Raw genomic sequence first — 20,381 nt, forward strand, 5'->3', positions numbered from 1 at the left:
CTGTCAGCGTTATATACCTGCATTTTTATATGACATTTGCAGTCCCCTCTCCGAACCTAAAGCTATATACAGTTAGATACATGGTAGGAAGCAGATCATTGCTTTGTTTGTGATGTAGGGGTTGAACATGAAAGGACGTGTTTCCTTGCATGTTCCTCATGCCACACGAGCAGCCAACAATGACAGTCAACAACGTGTCCAAGTTGTTATTTGAGATATTTTCTAAACCACAAAATAAGTGGATTACTAACCAAAAAATCACAACTCCTGCCAAAGCACATTTATAAAAGAACACAAAATGAAAAAAAAAATTAACCCATGGAAAAAAAAAAGAAAAAGAATACAATAATTGGAGAAAGAAAGAAAGAGAGGCTAATCTGGTGGGTAAACTAAGGTGTCAGGAAGAATAATTTTTCTTTCCTGCTCTGCCAGAGAAATCACAAACCGAATCAACTACGCTCACCAGAGCTTTCTTTTTGCAATCTCTCAAACAGGGACAGGAGAACTCTGCAAGCTCACAGTGCTGCTTTTGGTCTTAATTCTCCTGAAGCAAATTGAACCTTGCAATCTAGCCAGTAAACTCTTTGACCACTATGTGTTTAAGCCCTGCCCAGGAATACAAGGATATAGAGGTAGTATTGGCTTGTAATTAGCAATATAAAGGAAAAGGGTCCGTCAGTTGTTCCTTGTTACGTAACAGTATTAATATTAAATAAGTACTGGCTGGATTCTCAGCTGGTAGAAGTGGATGCTATTCTGTTGCTGCCAATGGAGCCATGCTGGTTTGTACCAAAAGCAGTCCTTTCCTTCATCAGCAGTAGCACCAATCCTAAAGCTATTTTTAGGGTAACAGCTAATCAGTGCGAGTGAATCAGAGTACAGCTGGTTGCATTATAACAGCTATTGGGAAATATTTTATATCCAGGTTATGGTTCATTGCCTATACTTTAAAGAATTTTGATTAGCTTGGCCTCCAAAGCTTCTTCAAGTTAATTCCTTACATAGTTCATATTACTTTAACCGTGAAATATAAAATACGGCCATATGTGTTGTTCAGTAAAATTCTTCAGTGAATACCTCATGCCATGTGGCCCTCTATCAATTGTGTTTGGTTGGGATGTCAGTCAGAACTGCTAATTCAGAGTCCCTCTAATGGGATAACACTGACGCTGGCCCAGTGTTACTCTTGCCTAGGATTTCTTTGACTTCCATGCTGTGATGCAGATTTGATGATCTAAAAGGCCGTTTCTCGTCTTTGACATCTATGATCCTCTGACATTTAAACAAAAGGCGATCATCCCACGGCTTCAGTTATGAAGAACTGGAACCCGGCCATTCACAATATTACCCTCATCTTTCCACTGACGCGGTAAAGACTGCCTGCGTGCTTCAAAGGAGTGTTTAAGCAGGATAAATCCATAGTGCCGATCAGTAAAAACCGCGCTATAGTTTCAGTCAAAGGCTAAAACAGGAATGGCATAGTTGCTTAATCTACAACTTGTGGTTGATAATCGTTAGAGCTGGTTGCAGACTGTTAAAAATAGTTGGTTAAAAATCAAAAGTCTTAATGGGAAACGGTCACTTAGGGAGAATTTCCCCTTTTGAAACAAGTCCAGAAAAGCAAGTCGTTATTTACAATAAATTCCATTTAAATGTCATCATATGCAAGTGCTCCATCTGAGCCAGGGGGTGTCAAAATATGTCCCAGATTAGAACACTAAAACTCACCTGTGTAAAGAGAAGATACACACCTCCCAAAATTACTTGAGCGAAGTAATGGGGAAATTATTCATTGCTAACTTTTTGCCTCACCTTTGGAAGGGGAAATAACTTCTACAGCTCTTAAACATTTCTAATACTAAAAAATTGCCTTCTGCTCTTGCCATACCACTGGCAAAACTGCCCTCATGATCATCGAGTTCCCATAACGGCTGTGCCACCAGTGTTGCAGGGGATGAGACGGTGGAGACAGACTCCATAGATCCTATTCCTCATGCAGTGGATGGTGATTCATGCGCAGATTGCCCAGCTATGAGCTAAGCCTTTTTAAGTGTTCTCTCTCTCTGGTGTGTACTCCCCTCCCTTATCCCAAGGGACCTGCCATGGCAGTGATTACTTCTGTTCTGAATTTCAGTTTGTCTCAAGAGAGAACAAAAGATGTACCCTGTGACTTATATAAAGGAAGAAATATACTGTCATCATCAAACAATTAAGAATAATAAAAAAGGTCATAAAAACATACACAAGGCCAACATTTTAGCTAGTGGAAGTAACTGAGTTCCACTGGTGACACTGCTTCATAAACTTTAATGGCATGATGCGGTCATACGCCATTTGGAGCTGTGGACCACAATTTGCTGATGAACAATTTATGAATAGGAAAAAAAAAAAAAGGAAAACAATCCCAAAAGTCCAGCCAAACCTAGCAGATACATTACTTTCAGTACATGGTTCTTTCTGATTTATTCCCCAGCTTCTTGTTGATGAAATACTCCTTTTCAATACGTTCTTATTTTCCTCTTTATTGCACAACTGTTTCAAAGGATTGCAAAGCTCCAAGGACTGCTAGGGCTACTGGCTAGGTTTATTTATTAAATTGTTCCCTGAGTCCTTCATCATTAAACTGACAACTCCAGATGGCACAGACCAAATGCCATTCACTTCAGCTGACCGCTCAGTGGCCTGCGGGGAGATCATACAGAAACACTGTATGAATTGCAAAAGGCAAATGTTCAGTGTTTTATTGGCACTATTAGGATGAAGATATCAAGGACCCCTCTTCTCCACTCTCCTCTTTCCTTGGAGGATCCCTTAGGCTCACCACTGGAGCAAATAGCAAAGGGTGCCACCAAGGTCCTCACGGCTGTTTTTTGAGGCTCGGCATTCCTGTTCACTAAAAGCCAAATCTCAAGGCATTTCCTCTTCCAAACCCATCCCACTCCTTTCCTCCACCCCCTCTGCTGAGGGTTTTCCATATGTAAGAGCTAAGATATGAAGGAGAGAGGGCTTGAGAAGCTGGCTCTGGGTGCATGGAGAATTCTTGTCTCCAGGACTGTTAGCAGTAACACGCACTCATTATTATTTTGATGTTGGATATTGTTCCAAGCCAAAGTGCCGCTTTCAAAGCCGAATAAAAGTCCTTCCTCGTGATGAGTTTGTCCCCATTTATTTATTGCATAACTGGCCCTCGAAAAAAATTCAGAAAGGTTGAGTGTGAGGCAGGCTTGTGCCGTTTACACGCATGGGATATTCCCTTTGTATTAGTCACTGAACAGATGTGTCTTGTCATATGATGCATGAAATAGCATTGGGAAAAAAAGAAAAATAACTTATCCCTCTGAATTGGGGAAGTTCCTTGAGAATTTGCTCACCCAAGCATCAGATCTACCTATTTATCCTTGATCACTAAGACCACAGAAAGGCAGAAAAGAAGTAGCCAACGAATCCATTAAAATTTAGCTGTCCTTTCCAAGCAAGACATCAGTTGGACGTCATTTGGATATCTTCAAAAGGAAAACCAAAGTGTTTCTTTTTCTGAAAAAGTTATTGTGATGATGTAGTTATTTCAGTTCCTTGTTTTGGGAGGTAGTAAGTTAAATTTAGTTTTTTCTTTCCCTGCATGGTGGTGACGCATGGGAAAGTTGTAGAAGATGTAGAAAGAGTAACCAGAGCGCTCTAGTTTTACAGCACATTATCTATTGTCACCAAGTTCAGTATGAATGATAGAAGCACGAAATCCCCATATTTTGTAGGATTGATGAAACGTATACAATGCAAAATCAATTTTTGATATCTGCTCAAGCTACATCTTAACATTACCTCTCAGACTGTGCATGACCATATATCTCTCCAGTGTTTCAGTTCATGATGTGGGATCCCCCTAATCTTCTTTCTGCACTTTCAGATAGACGGCTGTGATTCCTCGCAGAAGTGAAAATGAGAAACAGTTCCTTGTTAGTTCCATTAGATTGTTTAAATCCATAATGCAAACCAAGACAAAAACTATCTTTAGTTGCAGACAATAATGCTGAATGGAAACAGTAGGGTATTTCCCTGATATAAGACACGTGTTGGTGCTACTATTAAAAAGCAAGAGTTGAAAAGTGAATTCTGTTCCCACTGCTGGAAAAGCACAGGAGCTGTAATAAATGCAATACAGGCCTAAACAGGTCGACAGAGCCCTGGTTATGATACCAGCATCTTGACCATTGGTGGGAGCTGTGGTTTTATTTTATATGTAAAACCAAAGAGGGCCCTGTGCATAAGAGCAGCAGTAAGCACATGTGGCAACTTACTTTAAAGTAAGCTGGGGCTCAGATCCAGCCCTGACCCTCCTAGTGAGAGCTTTTCATTGAAACTGGAAGAAACTTTGCAGGACCTACCAATTTTTCAGCTGCAATTTAACTAGACAAAACAAAGCAAGTGCCACACCTTATAAAAGGGAATTGGTGTTGAATCTTTAGGTCACAACCTCCTTAAGATTTTGGAGAAATCCTCTCCCGACATCTCACTGATACATGCTTCTTCACAAACTCACTGATCTTTGTCACTCAGCCACTACAGCCCTCTTTAAAATAGTAAAATGTTTCCTATTGCATATAAAAGCTTAACATATGTCTTTTGTAGGAGGTTTTTCGACTTTTTTTTTTCTCTCCAATGAAATAAGAATGTTCTGCTTACTAGGCAGCATCCTTTTCTTTCTCAGAATTCATATAACAGACTGGCTAGGACACTGTGAACTTACCATGTCTCCTTCAGGTTAAAAACCTAGGAAATTTGGCTTTCAGCACATATGGGAACATAATGGAAAACATTTTTATTATGTTTCTCCTCTGGTTCCAAATCTTCTCTTAATTTAACTCCCGTGTCTGAAAACCAGAATTTTTGAATTTTTTCTTTTTAGTTTTTCAAACTGAACATAAATTTTCTTTTTCTCCAGAACTTGAGTAATGTCAATTTCTACTAAAATAAGTTTGTAAATCTTTTACTATTAAATCAAAGCAAGATATTTAAAAATGCTTGAAACACACTGCTTCAAGTACCCCAGTCCACATTTTTAATCTCACTGTTTTTCCTTTTTTTTTTTCCTTTCAAATGATCAATTTATGAGCTGCTGCTTTTTTGTCCCAGAAAAGGAAGTAAATGTTGAAATAATGATGGAACGGGAAAATGGTGACCTACCAGTTAGAGATTATTGAGAGGAGCCCTTTCTTTCTACACCCCAGCATTTTTTTTTCTGTCAGTACAAAAGCTAATCCTTGAAAATCCACCACACTCTGGAGAGCAGAGGTGCAGCTCTCAGACCTGCCAACTGAAGATGTTGTTATAGGTCAGAGTTGGCTTACTGAAATCCCTGAAAGAGCTGATGCAGACCCAGGCTCCCTGGAAGCATGATGCAGGGACCCATCTGGCCTTCAAAGTGTTCGATTCAAAAGTGCTAGAACAGTTTTCCAAGGCAAAGTCTTTTAAGTGACATGAGCAAAATAAATGACCAATCCATTTTGGGTGGATGGAAGAAAAAAGATTCCAGAAAAAAAGTCCTTTGAATGATGATGGACAGCCACTGACAGCCATTTACAGCCCCTGCAGTGCATGCATGCAAGCTGATTTTTTGTAAGCTGGAAGTGCTTTGGGACTGAAAGGCTTTATTAGAAATGGAAAAGCTTATTTAAAGACAGATCTGAGTCTTGTCTGTTAGCGATTTCTCTCCTACACAACCCTGAAGCTGAAACTGGGGTCGGGTGAGGAAACCAGGATTTCAGGTCCTAAAGCTATTTCTGAATTTCTCTGCTAGGAACGGCTCTCTGATGTTGCTTATCCTGATCTGAAACAGGATTAACTTAACTGGAATCAACAGCAATGGATCCAGGTGGAATCAGAATTGAGCTCCTTAATCCTAACGTATTTCATGCTGAAACACAAGGTAAGATCCCATTAGCCACGGTGGAAACAAGAAGGGGGGCCTAGTTTTTTTAATTCGTTTTGCCAAAACACAGTTCCACCCCTGTGTCACTGGTTCTGTATGCTTTGTTGAAGCATCCTCCAGTATATCAAATTAAAGGCAGCTAAGTGCAAGGTGTCAATCATATCACATACAGCTCCAGATATATGGAAGCTTATCTGTTTATTCCAAACAAGCTTTCCAGTTGTGATAATTAGGCAGAGCATCCATCTCCTAATCAGCTGAAGGCAAAAATATACCTTTAGCAATTTTTAACTCAATAACCCTAACTTCTTAGATGAGCCTCAGTGGATCAGCTTTTCTGCTGGCATAAGTCACCGTCACATCATCAGCTCCTATGGGGACAATTTGTTCCAGATTCCTTTAATTACCTTCTTCTGCCTTCTTGCTTGTCCAGTAATAATACTCCAATTCTGTCCGTCTGGTGCAGTAGCACGACAGACCTGTGGCTGTTCTGTATCACTGCAGACATTACACTTTATCCTTTGCACAGAATACAGATAATGCCTTGGTCTTATTTCTTATTCCAGGGTGGATGGTTGGTATAATTTAAGAATAGATTTATACACAAGACATTAAAACCCACTGCAGATAGCCGGATGCTGCTGTTGATAATTGCCAGGTGTATGAGAACTGCAGAACCAGGGTTGCCTGGAGCAAGAAACACTAATTTGTTACTTGTGTGGGAGACTGTATGCTTGCAGGAGCTGCAGAGGTATAAGATCTGCATGTGCAAAGCAACAAATCCCATAGAAGTGACCCGCGCAGAACAGTAAAACAGAGCTAACAGAGATTATTTGGTTTTCAGAGGCAACGCAAATCCCTCAAGTTCTGGGAACAGTCCCACCACCGTCCCTGAAGGGGAGATGTCAAAGTGCACAAACTGATTTTTCCCCTTGAACTCGTAAGGACAGCTGGCTCAGCACAATGACAGACTCCACGAGGTGATGGCAGTCGACAGGCTGAAGCTCCAGCACTGCCTGTGTCTGTAAACGTAGCCACAAGAAGAATTTCTCAGTGGAAAGCCATTCATGGGAATGAGCTGTATTAGTGGGTCTGCAACTAATTAACTTGGTGACTTCATTTCTCCATACTTGATCCTCTCCCATGTTATACCTACCTCGCTAACCAGAGCGTTGCACCTTTTATCTACTTACATAATGCCTTCTGTGACAGGGGTTTTATTTTTCCTGGGAACTCGAGGAGATATTCATAAACAATAATAAAGTGGAAGAAATGTGTTTTGAATAGCTTAGCGTTTTGTCACATGAAAATTCCTAAATAATGTGGTGGTAAATAATTATGTATATATGTTTGTTGACATTCACTGACTTCAAAGCAATTCACAATTAACTTAGCTAAACTTTCCAGCAACCGGTCTATACTCGTTGGCTTTTCTTAAATTTGTTTGGGAAATTGCAATCTATTCTTTGTGGTTACGTTTGCATTTAAGCTCTTTTCTTCCACTGGCACTAATTAGTAGCCTGGTCATTAGTCCCAGATGAGACACAGAACAACAACAAAAAAAAAGACGACGACTGAGGACTCGATTCAACATCACTATATTCCAAGTTTAGGGTGTAAGGCTTCTTGCTACGCTTTGGGTTTCTACTGAATTGTGTATTAAGGTCCTTATGTCCTCAGTAAATGGCTGGTGCCAAGAATCTTGGAAAGACGGGAATTCAGGCTGCATCACAGTCAAAGGAGCAACATATGGATGCATCAGGCTCTACATTTTCAAGCCTAAATGTCACCTCTGAAGCATACTGTTAGGCCATAACAGCAAACCACTCACCTTATTCTTTATCTAAGCAGGTAACTGTGGTCACACACCACATCCATCAACTTTTAATAAAACAGTTGCCTTTATTTCCGAGTTCATTTCTGTGACTTTCTAACCTATCGTTTGAAAGGACTGTTCAAATTTCCCAGCCTTGCCCCTGTAGCTAAGCCGCAATGATCTCGGACCAGACTCTTTTCTCTGGCTACAGCTGGTGCAAAATAACTCATCAGTGGGAATAAGACAGAGAACAGCCATGTCCCTTCTGAGCACAGCCCGCGTGGCTGGAGAGGGCAACACAGTGCTGCAAGCCTGGCAGTTCTGCACCATTAATTCCCTAGGAGCACAATTCAGCACAGCTCCCAAGATGTTTTAACTACACGCAGAACCTAAGAGCATTAACAGAGTTTCAAGTGGCAATGAGGTGATGTTGGGCTGAGTTAAACACACACAGTTTGGTTCTGGACTATATTCCTTTTAAAAATAGGAGGAGGTTGCAAAATATAACAATCACAGAAGCCTCTTATAGTCCCATCTCCACTTCTGGTATGAATAATCGTGTGGCAAGATAAGTGGGTGAAGTATTACAAGATGATGTTTCTGTCGACCGTGATTATAAACAACAACAGAAAAGAAATGTAAGAGCTCTTGGTTAATTTTTCCCATTAGAAAACCACTTGGTATTTCAAATGAAACTGCCAGGGAAATGCTTGTTTAAAAGTTCCACTGATGTAGCTACAAATCATCTCGTTTGTAAATATTGGTTATTGGTGGTGGGAAGGGGATGCAGGGGAGGGAGGGATCTTGTTTACTTTACGTGCTGCACATCCAGCCTGGTCAAGGGCCCCGGCGTAGTGGTTTTCTTGCTGACACACTGTCCGCTTACATCAGCTGCAAGACGCCCACTGGGTCAGGGTCCCAGTGGGAGAGAGAGGATGCCGGCTCCGGGCTGTGTTGTGACTGTGATTCTCAAGCACTGGTATGTACAAGGTTGCAATGGTGTCTGTGTGAATTTGCTGTTCACTGCTGCTGTTGTTTAACAGAAAGAAAACATGCATTAGCCGTAATAACACTCCGGGAATATTTAATCCCAAGAGGGGTGAAGGGATAGGACCGTGTATTTATTTGTTTTAGGCTTTTGTAAAATGTCTATGGTAAAAAACATCTGGATTGTTGAATAGAGAGAGCCAGACGCTGACAGAAATGGGCCTGAGATACCAGCCATTCTTATAACCCGCAGAGAAATGGGCAAATGAAAATCTGATCCACAAACAACAATTAACAAAGGACGTAGGCTAAAATGACCTAGGGCTGGCTGTTCTGCTTTGGAAGGCACATGCCTGGTGCTCTATTACACTACCTACAATTTTTTAATACTCTGGGGCATATGGGATCTCTAAACTGGACACCAATTTTATTCTCCTGTATCCAGAGGCAATAATATAAAGGAAGCTTTGAAGAATTCAGATAACTCCTTGTGTCTCCAATACTTCAGCCAAGCAATTCCTGGGCCTGCAACGTAAAAGTGAGCTAAGAGCTGTTTTGACACGGTCAAGATGAAATTCTGTGTGTGTGTTAAATTCACACCTGCAAGAAGGTGTTTAACACAGAAGGGGATGTTCTGCTTGGGAATGCAGGAGCTGAAAGTCTGCCAGGAATAAGCTGCCATTTATCTGCATTCAAGGTCATGATACAAAAAGGATCTCTTCCAAGCTCCAGGTTTAAGCAGCAGACAGGGTAAGATGTCCATCCCGGACAACAGGATGTTTTCTTTTTTCTTCTCCTGATGATGTATTCTGCAACAAAAAGGGCTGGGGTATTTAATCAGTGCCTTCCAGTAATCCTGGCTAATGCGTTTCCCTAATTACTAGGCAATGGGAAAAGTCAGAGAGACCTTGAGGTTTCAGACTTAGACCAGACTCAAAAATTGGACAAGAATTAAAACCAAAGGCAGTTAAGGAAATGGTCCAAGGCTCATTCATTAACTACCACTTGATTGGACTAGGCTTTACTGGGGCAATTATTATTTTTGCAGAGGTCCAACAGAGGAATCACAAACTACTGAAACCACATCTAACTCCTCACATACGGGATCATACAGCCCTCATGTACCTTTCATTTGCAGAAGGGATGGATGAAGGGCAGATGGGTAAAGTGTAAATATAAGTTTCAGAGGAATAAATAGGTTCTGCAGGCCTGAAACCCTGGGAGCCTTCCACTGGGGTGTCTGGTTTTCATATTCAGGATTGCTTGGATTGCATGCCTATAGCTCGTTAGCTGTTTTGTGGATCAAGTTAAAAAGCATATTGTTTTCAGAGCAAACTATAAAATTAGCGATGCTGTATAAAAGGAAATAACTTAAATTGGACCTTTGTCCTTGATGTCCTAACTGTAAAGAGAATGCTGCCTTTTCCAAACCCAAAGCAAGCAGTGATAAGGGAGGGAAGTCCTTTTAATCCTCAGTCCAGGCAACTAGACAAGTTAAAAACGGCAAATCTTCTGACAGCTTTGTTTTAAGGATCTTAACCTGCAGTCACTGCCTGGTCTTTTAACCAATGCTATCTTGAAGTAACGAGTTCTATAGGATTAACAAATTTGCTTTTACATTTTATTCCCTTTGGATTGAGCATGCTTGTAACCAAAGTACTCACTTGTTGTCCCTACCATAAACTGAAAACCACACAGATGAAAGAGGCCCAGTGAGATGGAAAAACTGACTCGTACTTATGGCACTGCTCTGGGCTCCTAAGGTAGCTCACAGTCCACTGGATGACCAGTCAAGGTCATCCTGGGTGACCTACCATACATGATCGTGTCCTGTCTCACACACTTAAGTGTTTGCAGAATAAATACCTCCAGGAATAGACAATAGTTCAGATATAATTCAGATTTTTATTCATACTCTACTTGGGAGGGTATTTGCACAAGACTGTGCCCAAATGATACCTATAAATTTCTGTTTAATAAGTTTCCTTCTGCTACCACGGGATCCACTGATTTGCCTAACTACAGCAAAAGATACTTCCACAGACACAAGCATAAGACAGCTCTTGATTTTAAGAGGTTACAGATTACAGGAGGTCCATGGCATGACATGCGTCTAAGGACAGGGGTTTTCAGAGAAGCGTGGTCAATTTTCGAAGAGGGAGTGATTAAAGGTGGATGTTTTAGCCTGATATTGGATAATTTCTCACCTTTTAGTAGAAAATTTTCAGTCAAAGTTAATCCACAGTGACTGCAAAGGACATCATCAGACAAATGATGATGTTACAAGTCAGGAAGATTCAACACAAGAGGGCGACTAATGGGTCACGTAGGCTAGGAATTTGAATATTCACCTCTGATGTAAACAGCATAGGTTCAATTTTTTGTGTTTCAGGCAAAAGAGGGATTTAAATGTGGGTTTTCTACATCCCAGGTGATGTAATTGCTGAGTTATTTTCTTATTTTGGAATCTCTCAGCTTTTTCCATGAAACACTTCAAAATATTTGTTTTATCCTGTTGCGAAACACAAAAAGTTTGAAATCTTAAAAAAAAAATATTTAAGAACAGGAAAGCTATTTCCTTCTCAGCTCCATTTCTACATGTGCTTTGTGTATCCAGATATACATCTGCAAGGGGGATCTTAGCACTAAGGCTGGTAATAGTCAGACAAGAAGCACTGTTCAGGGCCATTCGCATTTATCCTTTTTCAGTAATTCCAGATCTCCTTGGTTTAGCTTACAAATCAGATAGCAATTGCATCACATCCTCTCCGTCAGAGCAATCATTGCCCAAGCAGAACAGCCGTCTTTCCGTCTCTATTGTTACTAAATGAGAGTGTTTGATGACCCAAACTTTGCTGATGCTGTTTGTCGGAGAGCCATGAACTAGAACAGCCTTGAGGGGTTCTCTCTCAAGTGAAGCTGGCTTTGCAGGGCGAATGGGAGTGAAAGCTGCTTTTGAGAAGGGAGGCCTTGACCTTGCAAATACAGAAGCAGGCAAGTAGCTCTTCTCCTACAGCCAGCCAGCCAGCTGTTGGGCTGAGACCACTGTCCATCAGATGTGAGCACCAGTGCACAATTGTTTCCTTGTGTTTTTCTGTCTGCTTCTATCTGTCTGCCATCCATTGTTGCAGCTAAACTCCCTGGCATGGAGGCTGCTTCTTTGATTTATGCTCATACAATGTACAGCACATTGAATTCATGCTCTGCAGGGAGAACGTGTAAAAGCAGTCAATGTAAAAAATAAATATTGACGCAGTGGATATCCTGCAGAAAGTCACAGTACCACTCACATAAATAAAGCTCCCGATGTGCTCTGAGCGTCTCAAACACAAAGGTGTAACAGAGAGCAGGTGGTGTCTCTTGAGAAGATGCCGTTGTGTGTCATCGCCTCCTGTCAGTTTAGTTGCTGTAATGTCACTGAGACGGAGCTGGGAAACAAACACTTGTCTATGTATAGTAGGTAAAATGTAACAGGCAAGATGTAGGACAGATCAACAACCAGACTTCTTGGAAAGGTTTGCCAGCTCTCAAAAGTCTACAGGTAGCCCCACAGTAAGTGAAGAAATGCTCTTACCAATGTTCTCCTCCTATTTTGCCACAGCTCCAGAGTTCTTTCTTTAGGAAAGGCACATAAAAACCTAAAGTCTGAGTGTCGTTCTTCTAATTGAACCACCTGGATATAATATTCCTAACTCTGCTCTTTCTTTTGGCTGAGTTAGTAACCAAAACCTTTGTGAGCAATCCTGATGGGTACTGCTGTGATGGGCCCTGATCCATTCTCTACGCTTGACTTGGTACATTATACTTTAAAATCAGTAGAACATTTCAAATTCTACACATCCAACAATTGGTTTGTGATTATTTTTAGCCCCTTGGGCTCTTTTTAGGTTTCAATTAAGTGCCACTAGGTAATTAGCTCACAGATAAAGTCAGCCACTAGGGCTGATAAATGAAAAAACATATGTTGAATCCTGAATGAATGGAAAGCTTTTTCCTTGGCAGATACTTTTGGGGGACTCTTTTTTTAAGGTCTAAGTTTTGTGCTCCTATTATGGGAGAAAAGCTTTGAAAACATAAACTAATTTTATGATGTATCTTCTCTGCTCCTCATTCTGTACTCAGAAGGAAGAAACACGCATATGCAAGTGTATGTAAAAGCAATCATGATAGCTCTATACCAAAACCTTTTTTTAAAACCTTAAGTAAATGTTTAAAGAGTTCCAGAGCTGAACAACTCCAAAATCAAATTTACAACTTCCCTTCCTCAAAGCCAAAGGAAGTGGGGAATTCTTTACAAGCTCTGTTTGACAGAGTAGAATATTTCAGCTTCTCTTAGGACATATTCCAGGAGGTCGTTTTGACTGCTAATAATTTCAGCCATATTTTTTATTACAGTTCCATTTATAAGTGGTTTGCAAAAGGTTAATAACTGAAGATGAGCCCACTAAAGATAGCGACATACATCACAGTTTAAGAACACATCCCTTCAAGATGTTATTTACGATCATAAACACATTGCTGGAAGCATTGCTAGTGGGTGCAGATAATTAATTGCCTTATAGGATTAAGTCATTAAAAGTAGTTGATCAACTGTCAGCATTCCTTTAACTCTATGAGCCATGTGGAAGTGGAACCTCAGTGCTCCACATTACCAAGTTCTGGATGACAAACACCCATGGTAAGTATTGAGCCTGCAGAGGCTCACAAAGACACGACATGAATTGTTGTATTTTTGTAACTCCAAATAACCGAGCTGTGATAGCAGTGTTGGAGTCTGGGACTGGACGAGATACTAAGGAGATGCGGCACAAGGAGCATCCATAACAGAGAATGCAATCAAGTGCAATCAGAGAACGCAAGCAAGCAACCCTGAAGCAATACATATGAATCAAGGTTTGCAGATACATAATCCATCAAAAATAGAAAGTATGAAAGACATTATTTAAACCTAGTTCCCTTGTGAAAACAGCACATAATTGTACAGTACATCTTTCTTTTTTTCTTTTGGTAGCAAACAGAACCAATTCCCAGTGGGTAGGATATAAAGCACATAAAAAGAGAAATAAATTTTGGAACAAAATAGTCTCCTAGGCCTGCTGGAAAATATGGAATCAGATGTTGGACTGGTTCTGGCAAGGATTTCTTTTCCTACAGCCATAGCTTTGGTAAATCTCATACCACACCTTTTTATTGCATTCAGGCCTCTCTTAGGTTCTCAGCCTGCTTTTCCATCCTGGGGCTTTTTAAACCAAGCCTTTAGTGGAGCCTTCAATGGTCTTATTTGATCTGGATTGGTGGAGTAGAACAGCAGTAGCTGCAATGAATCATCCAGCTCTTGGGAAGCAGAGCAAAATCTGTCTTTAAATACATCATCTCGCACTGCAAAGCCTTCCTGGAGAAGCCTAGTATCTTCCCATGAAAAGCTCTGACTTGGGAACCTGGCTCTGAGTGATCGGACGCTAGCCAGGTTTCAAGATTACTACAACCTTCATGGAAAAGGCTTTGTCCCCACCTGTATAAGAACTTTTATTTGGAGGACACAGAGTAAGCTCCTGGTGTAAAGCTTGGCTCTGATAACTCCCTGATAACTGGGGCCTTTTAACTACACAGTAAGATCTCTCAAGAGTTGGCATCTTCAGTAAGAACCAAGTATATTTAAGAATAGCACTGAAAGCTGAAGTTCAGTTATGTGGTTTAGGTCTTACTGGGATCATAATTCACTGAGCTTTACAAGACAAATGTCACTGATCAGTCAAACTAGATGGAGGACACAAAACCAGCAGATCGACTACAGAAGGAAGGAGAACCCCTTGGTCTCCAGAGGAGGCCAGGCAAATCCGTAGAGGAGTTTAGTACAAGGATTTTTTTAGTCTACAGAGCACCATTTATTAAGAAATTGATTCACAAATTTACACATGGCCCCATTACACTGGAAAAAATTTAAATACTCAGATCTTTTGCAAGTGTGTGTAAAAATATTCTACCACCTACAGTGAGGAAAGCTAAGACTTCAGTAGACTTAAAATAAACAAGACAGCTAGAGAACATCTCACAGACTTCGTTCCAACTACATGCCTCTATCTGAAATATCCATTGCCTTTAAAGCCATTGCAAATAAAATAGAAGTTTTATAGCCATGCAAATAAATGTAAATGTCAAATATATTTTATTGTCTCTCTTTTGGGTTTGCAATAAATTATAGTGAGTAGAACCCAGGCCTTTATGAGAATGGTGACTTCTCTCAGATACACAATAACTTACCCACCTGTACAGTTGCAACATTTGCACTCTCAGCAATTTTGCACACTTTGGGTCTGAAGACATCTGATGTGCTTGAATCACACAGAGCAATTATTAAACAATGCTGCTGCATTCATTAATGTACTCCAGAGATTGAGTCTTACTCAGGTGGATGGAGAAAAGAGGGACGGATGCTCAGCTAGTAATCCAGCTACAGGCAGGGCCACAGAAGCAGCAATGGTGAAGTCATGGTGTTTCCTACATATGGCTCCAATTAATGAGTAGGGACAGTCACAGCGACTTGAGCTGAAGGCAGGTTAGCAGATGTGCTTCCAGTACAGCTCAGCTGCTCGGTGAGTTTATAAGCAAGCAAAGAAAGGTGGGAGAAGGAGCACTGACCTGTGCCAAAAAGCCAACTGTGGCTATTTGGTAGCAGCTCTGCGGGGAGTTGAGTCATCCCTGCAGTCAAGTAGGAATGCTAACAGAAGGACAGATGAACGGAAGGATCCCCATCACTACATGAGGATAAGCCATTGCTACTTACAAATTAAAGCTTTGAGTCTTTGCTTGGAGCAAGCAGAACTCTCAAATCTCAGGCCATTTGAAGCTCTTTAAATTTAAGACATTGAGGCAAGAACAACGGAAGCATTAACAGTGCTTTATCCCATTCCAGCCTAAAGAGTCAACATCTGTTCAGAGGTTGGTTTTGTCCTTTGGGTATACTGCTACTTTTAGGGAAATTAATGTTATGTCTCTCTGGAGAAAAGAACACGCACACTGTCAAGGGAATATTGTTTAATTCCAGCTAATGCAGTGGGTTGGTGTCTTTTCTTGTTAACGTGGCGTTAAAAGGTTGGGTCACACAGACAGTCTGCCTAAAAGACATCTCAGTAGAGCAACAAGATCCCACACAGATCCTCTTCACTATATTCCATCACATCAAAATGAACTTATCCAGCTCATGAAAATGAGCTTGTCCAACTCACAGCTCTTGAGCAGAACACAACACAGCCAATGGACAAACTGAGGAGGAAAGGCCAATGATGTGACTTCACTGGTGATCTCACTTAGTCCTTTCAAATGACAGTGAAAGCTACAGTTTTATGTCAACTGTAGGGATTGAAAATAGTCTCAAACTTTGTATATTGTGAGCTTTTAAAAAGACAACAGAGAAACCAATTACTTTATAGAGACTTCGGCCAACTGGGCTAATAGGCCTTTGAAGGAGAATCTGATTTTGTAATTAGAGATGGCTCTAATAATGATGTGGGGTAACATGCTGTATCACCCTCCCTTAAAGCTCTGTGTTTAGGAAGAGGGAGGATAAACATTTCTTTGCATGGTATCCTGTATCCAGCCTTCGAAACACGCAAGCAGAACCTCCAAAACGCCAAATCTGTGCTTTCACTAGCAAAACGCAAGAGAACATCTATAAAACTGCGTTAGCTATCTACAGTTCACAACCAGAGATAAAATCCTTGCAAACAGAAGGCAGCTTTATAAGCATTAGCTCATTGATTTCAAGGCTGTATGGGATTCAGGGGTGTGCTGCCATCTTTTCCAGAACACATGCAGTGAGGATGGCACAAGTTTCAAACCTCCCCGGTTTCAGGAAAAGAAACAATTTCTATATATCTTCATTTCTCAGGAAAGAAGGTGGATTCACACAGATATTAATAGCAGTTACCACTTGGCGATCAAAAACAACTTCAGATTATGTTAAAAAATATTAATCTAATTCTTCAAATGTTTGACTGTAGCAATTTCCTGGCAGTGCATGCAGCAATCATTACATACACATTTATAGTAAATCTGTGCCTGCTCTAGTCCTAATCTAAAACTGATGGGCAGAATTATTTTTAGTTTAACCTTGGTATTTTGCTAAAAGGAATGCAAATGTCATTGCTAAACGAGAAAAAAAAAAGAGAGAGAGAGAGAGACAGAAATAACAACTTGGTGGAAAATTAAAGCACAGAGTTGACTATGACCCCAGCAATTAGACATACACGGGTAATTGATCTTTAGTTGCCTGGGTTCTAATGTCAGAAAAGTGACATTTTTGACTCTCCCATAATGAAGCCTTAATGCGGGTAATGTTCCATCAGCCCAGATAGGAATCACCAGGGCAGACATTTAAAACAAACTGCATTTTTGTTTACATGGACTTTAAATCTACTACTAGAGTACTATTATTCTATTCATTTCCTTCCTGCCTTCCACCCAGATAATTTACTTGCTATACAGTAAGTATTTGCTTCCAGTTCCAACACAGCAGTAACCAACTCCATTTTGCCACCGTGAGGAAAGCTGGCCACAGCAAATCCATATCCTAGATTATTATGAACAGCAACACCCATTCCAATATCAGGCCAGGATATATATGCATTCATGATCTCATGAGTATTTTAACTTTTTCCCCATCTTATTCTTTGTGGGGTTAATGGACTAGATCCGCCCCCCCACTGGTTTCTGCCTTCCGTGCTCATTTACACCAGTGTAACAGGATTCAAATGTACTTTGCTCATATTCATTTTGTCCTAATGATAACGAGTGAATTCTGTTTACAAGCGTAGCATGAAGTCCAAAAAACAGCTAGTTTATATAGCAAGGCATATCCTTGAAAATTCTCTTCAATCCCTGTTTTTTAAACGTCTGTAAACAGCCACAGAAATACCCTACTGTTTAATATGGGTTTAGACAGATAAACATTACATTACAGTGATTAAACAATACATTAACTGGAAGCTAGTAACTATGCTACAAGTTAAAGCACGAGTCATACCCAAACACAAGAAATTCAGACTCTGAACTTTAACCTGAGCTAACATTGCAGCTTTGTTCATAGTGCGGGACCACAGACCTCAACGGCTCCCTTCCCACCCGAATGACTCTGTGCTTCTCAGCTAAGGATGCTCTGAAATACCTGATAACATCTTTGAATTTTAAAACAAAGCTTTGGTCCTGCATTAGCATTCTTCACTCACCACCACTGCCACCCCCAATTTTCACAAACAAAACAAAACAAAACAAAAGCAACCAAACAAAACAAACATCTTTTCCCTTAATTTAAAATGTCTCCTTTTTTTTTTCCAAGGGAAATCTAATAAAAAACATGTTTCACTGACTAAACAGAGAACTCTGGTGTGTAAACAATGGAGATTCTTGTGTGAAAGTCAATTTTATCTGGCTTCAAGTAATTCCGCAGGGATAAAATTAGAAAGACCTATACGCGGCTTAAGACTTGCAGTTGGTGGGATGAATACTGATGTCAGTGTTAGTAACAGCCATCACAGAACGGGAACCACAGCAATTTCCTGGCCTTTTTCTTTTTCCAGGACTCAGAGGTCTGACAGTCACTCACAGACTACACCACTGACGGATCTGCTCTCGGAGATGCAGGTGGAACAATTTACATGAGTACGACACCTGCACCTGGTGCCAGCTGTCGGCCACGGTGCTGAGCAATGATGCGTGACCATGTCCGACCTGTGACTCCACGTGCAGAATTCAAGAAAAGCTTTGAATCTGCAAATCAAATGAACGCCTGTTTTCCCCTTACTACTGCCGGTATAGAATAGCATATCCCTCCCCGTTTCTCTCTGTCTCTTCCCCAACAAACCTCCACCAGCTGCATTTTTGAGACTTAGTTTAGGTGAGAACGTATGGTCTGGTTTTCAGCTGGCATAAATCCGGTTTTGCTGGCTTCACTGGAGCAATGCTGATTTACATGGGCTGATGACCTGTCTGTATATATATTAAGGTATATTTATCCAGCAAACCTGCCCACGATGCTTTCTATCTTCCATTCCTTATTCACTCAAACTCAGCTGGCTCTTTGAGGCTGGAATTGTGCTCATCTCCCTTCTGTGTTGTGTCTCTCGTAAATGAGCCAGTTGGAAAGCACACTGTCCACCCTGCAGGAAGATTACACTCCAAGGTTATATATTACAGCACGACGGGTGAGCTCCTGAAGGCTTCAGAGTGCAGGATCAGTCCAGCCAACAAAACAAAATATCTCAGAAGGCTGGTTGTTAAAGCACAGCAAGAATATCAGCACTACTAGAGAAATGCTGGACAGAGACACACAAATAAAGATTTTGCATCTGTTTGAGCTCTACATATAGGGGCAGGGATGAGATAGCTGCATGCAGGGGTTTCTAATTAAAGTTTTTCATCTCCAGACTCCAGCTCTGAATTCTCTTCTCCTCCTTTAATTCTCCAACTGGGAAATTGCTGCAGCTCGTTGCACACTTCAGTAAAGAATTTGTCCCGGATCTAGACATAATGATTTCGGCCATTTCTTCCACAAATAGAACAAGGGCCCCTTGCCCAGACACAGGACGTGGATCCATGAGCCATAAACTCTTTCCCTTGCCCTGTTAGTCCACCTCCTCTATCCACACGCAGAAAGTTTGCTGAAAAGAGGAGGCCGAAGGAATAACTACGGGAACACACAAAGAAACAGCCGCAATCATTTCAGCTTCATTTGTGCTGGTAGCATAAAGGCACCTGCTCCTATCCTTAGCAAGACATCTTCTCAGATAAATGAAACTGTGGATGTCTCTTAACCTCTAAGCTGACCTAATTAGCCAAGGAATTGCCCCCTTGAGTCCTGACATCAAGGCCCTTTCTATTCACATTCTTTCATATTTAACATCAGTGGATACCACATTGTCCACTGCAGTTCCACAAGTACTTTTCTTTCATTTATTGCACTTCAAAATTACCTAAGCAAGCTTCATTTGATCTATATCTAAACTTTGTTTTCCTAATGTGGGAGGCTAGATCTCTTCCCCAGCTTATTTCATAATTTCGAATCCTAATTCATCCCCATCCTCTGGGAGGAATGCATTTTTTGCAATACCTATGTTGTAACTTTCTAGAGCACATGCTTCTAATTTGAGCATTATTTTCCAAAGCTCCTAGCACTTAACCACAGAAGTTCTTCATTTATTTTCCTTTTTATTCTCTATTTAATTCATCCTCTCTTTATTTTATGCTTTGGATCATCTCTATATCTCACACTATGGCCTCTAGTATAAAAGTTTTTTGTTTTAACTAAGTACTTAAAACCCCCAGGGAAGGACAGAAATTATATGGGGGGAATTAGGCAGGACTAGCCTTTTCTCTCCTCATTTACTTCCCAGTTTTCACCCTCTCCCAATCCCAAACTCCAAAGCAAAAGAAAAACTTCTGAAGAGCTCCACCAGCTTGAAACCAGTATTTGAAGGGGAAAAAATGTATCAGAAGCTATTTGCTGACACTAATTTTCTAAGTGACTTTGGCTAAGTCATCTTCCCTGCACTTCAGTGCCTGTTGGGAATGGGAAAGTTTTGCCCTTGTCAGCCTAAATATACTAGGCTGGGTGGTAAAGATCTTTAGGCAAAAGATATTTTATTCCTCAAAGTTATG

General features: G+C 40.7%; 1 long non-coding RNA gene across 1 annotated transcript in view; it reads right to left on the reverse strand.

Moving 5' to 3' along the window:
• The window catches only part of LOC106048844 (uncharacterized), a 44,438-nt gene extending 39,706 nt beyond the window's left edge, over positions 1–4,732 (reverse strand). The window contains exon 1 of the long non-coding RNA XR_001214302.3: positions 3,820–4,732. This is a non-coding gene — a long non-coding RNA (uncharacterized lncRNA). The remainder of the gene's footprint in view (positions 1–3,819) is intronic.
• Between the last annotated feature and the right edge of the window lie 15,649 nt (positions 4,733–20,381).

This window comes from Anser cygnoides, chromosome 26 (genome assembly GCF_040182565.1).
Source record: "Anser cygnoides isolate HZ-2024a breed goose chromosome 26, Taihu_goose_T2T_genome, whole genome shotgun sequence".
Lineage (NCBI taxonomy): Eukaryota > Metazoa > Chordata > Aves > Anseriformes > Anatidae > Anser > Anser cygnoides.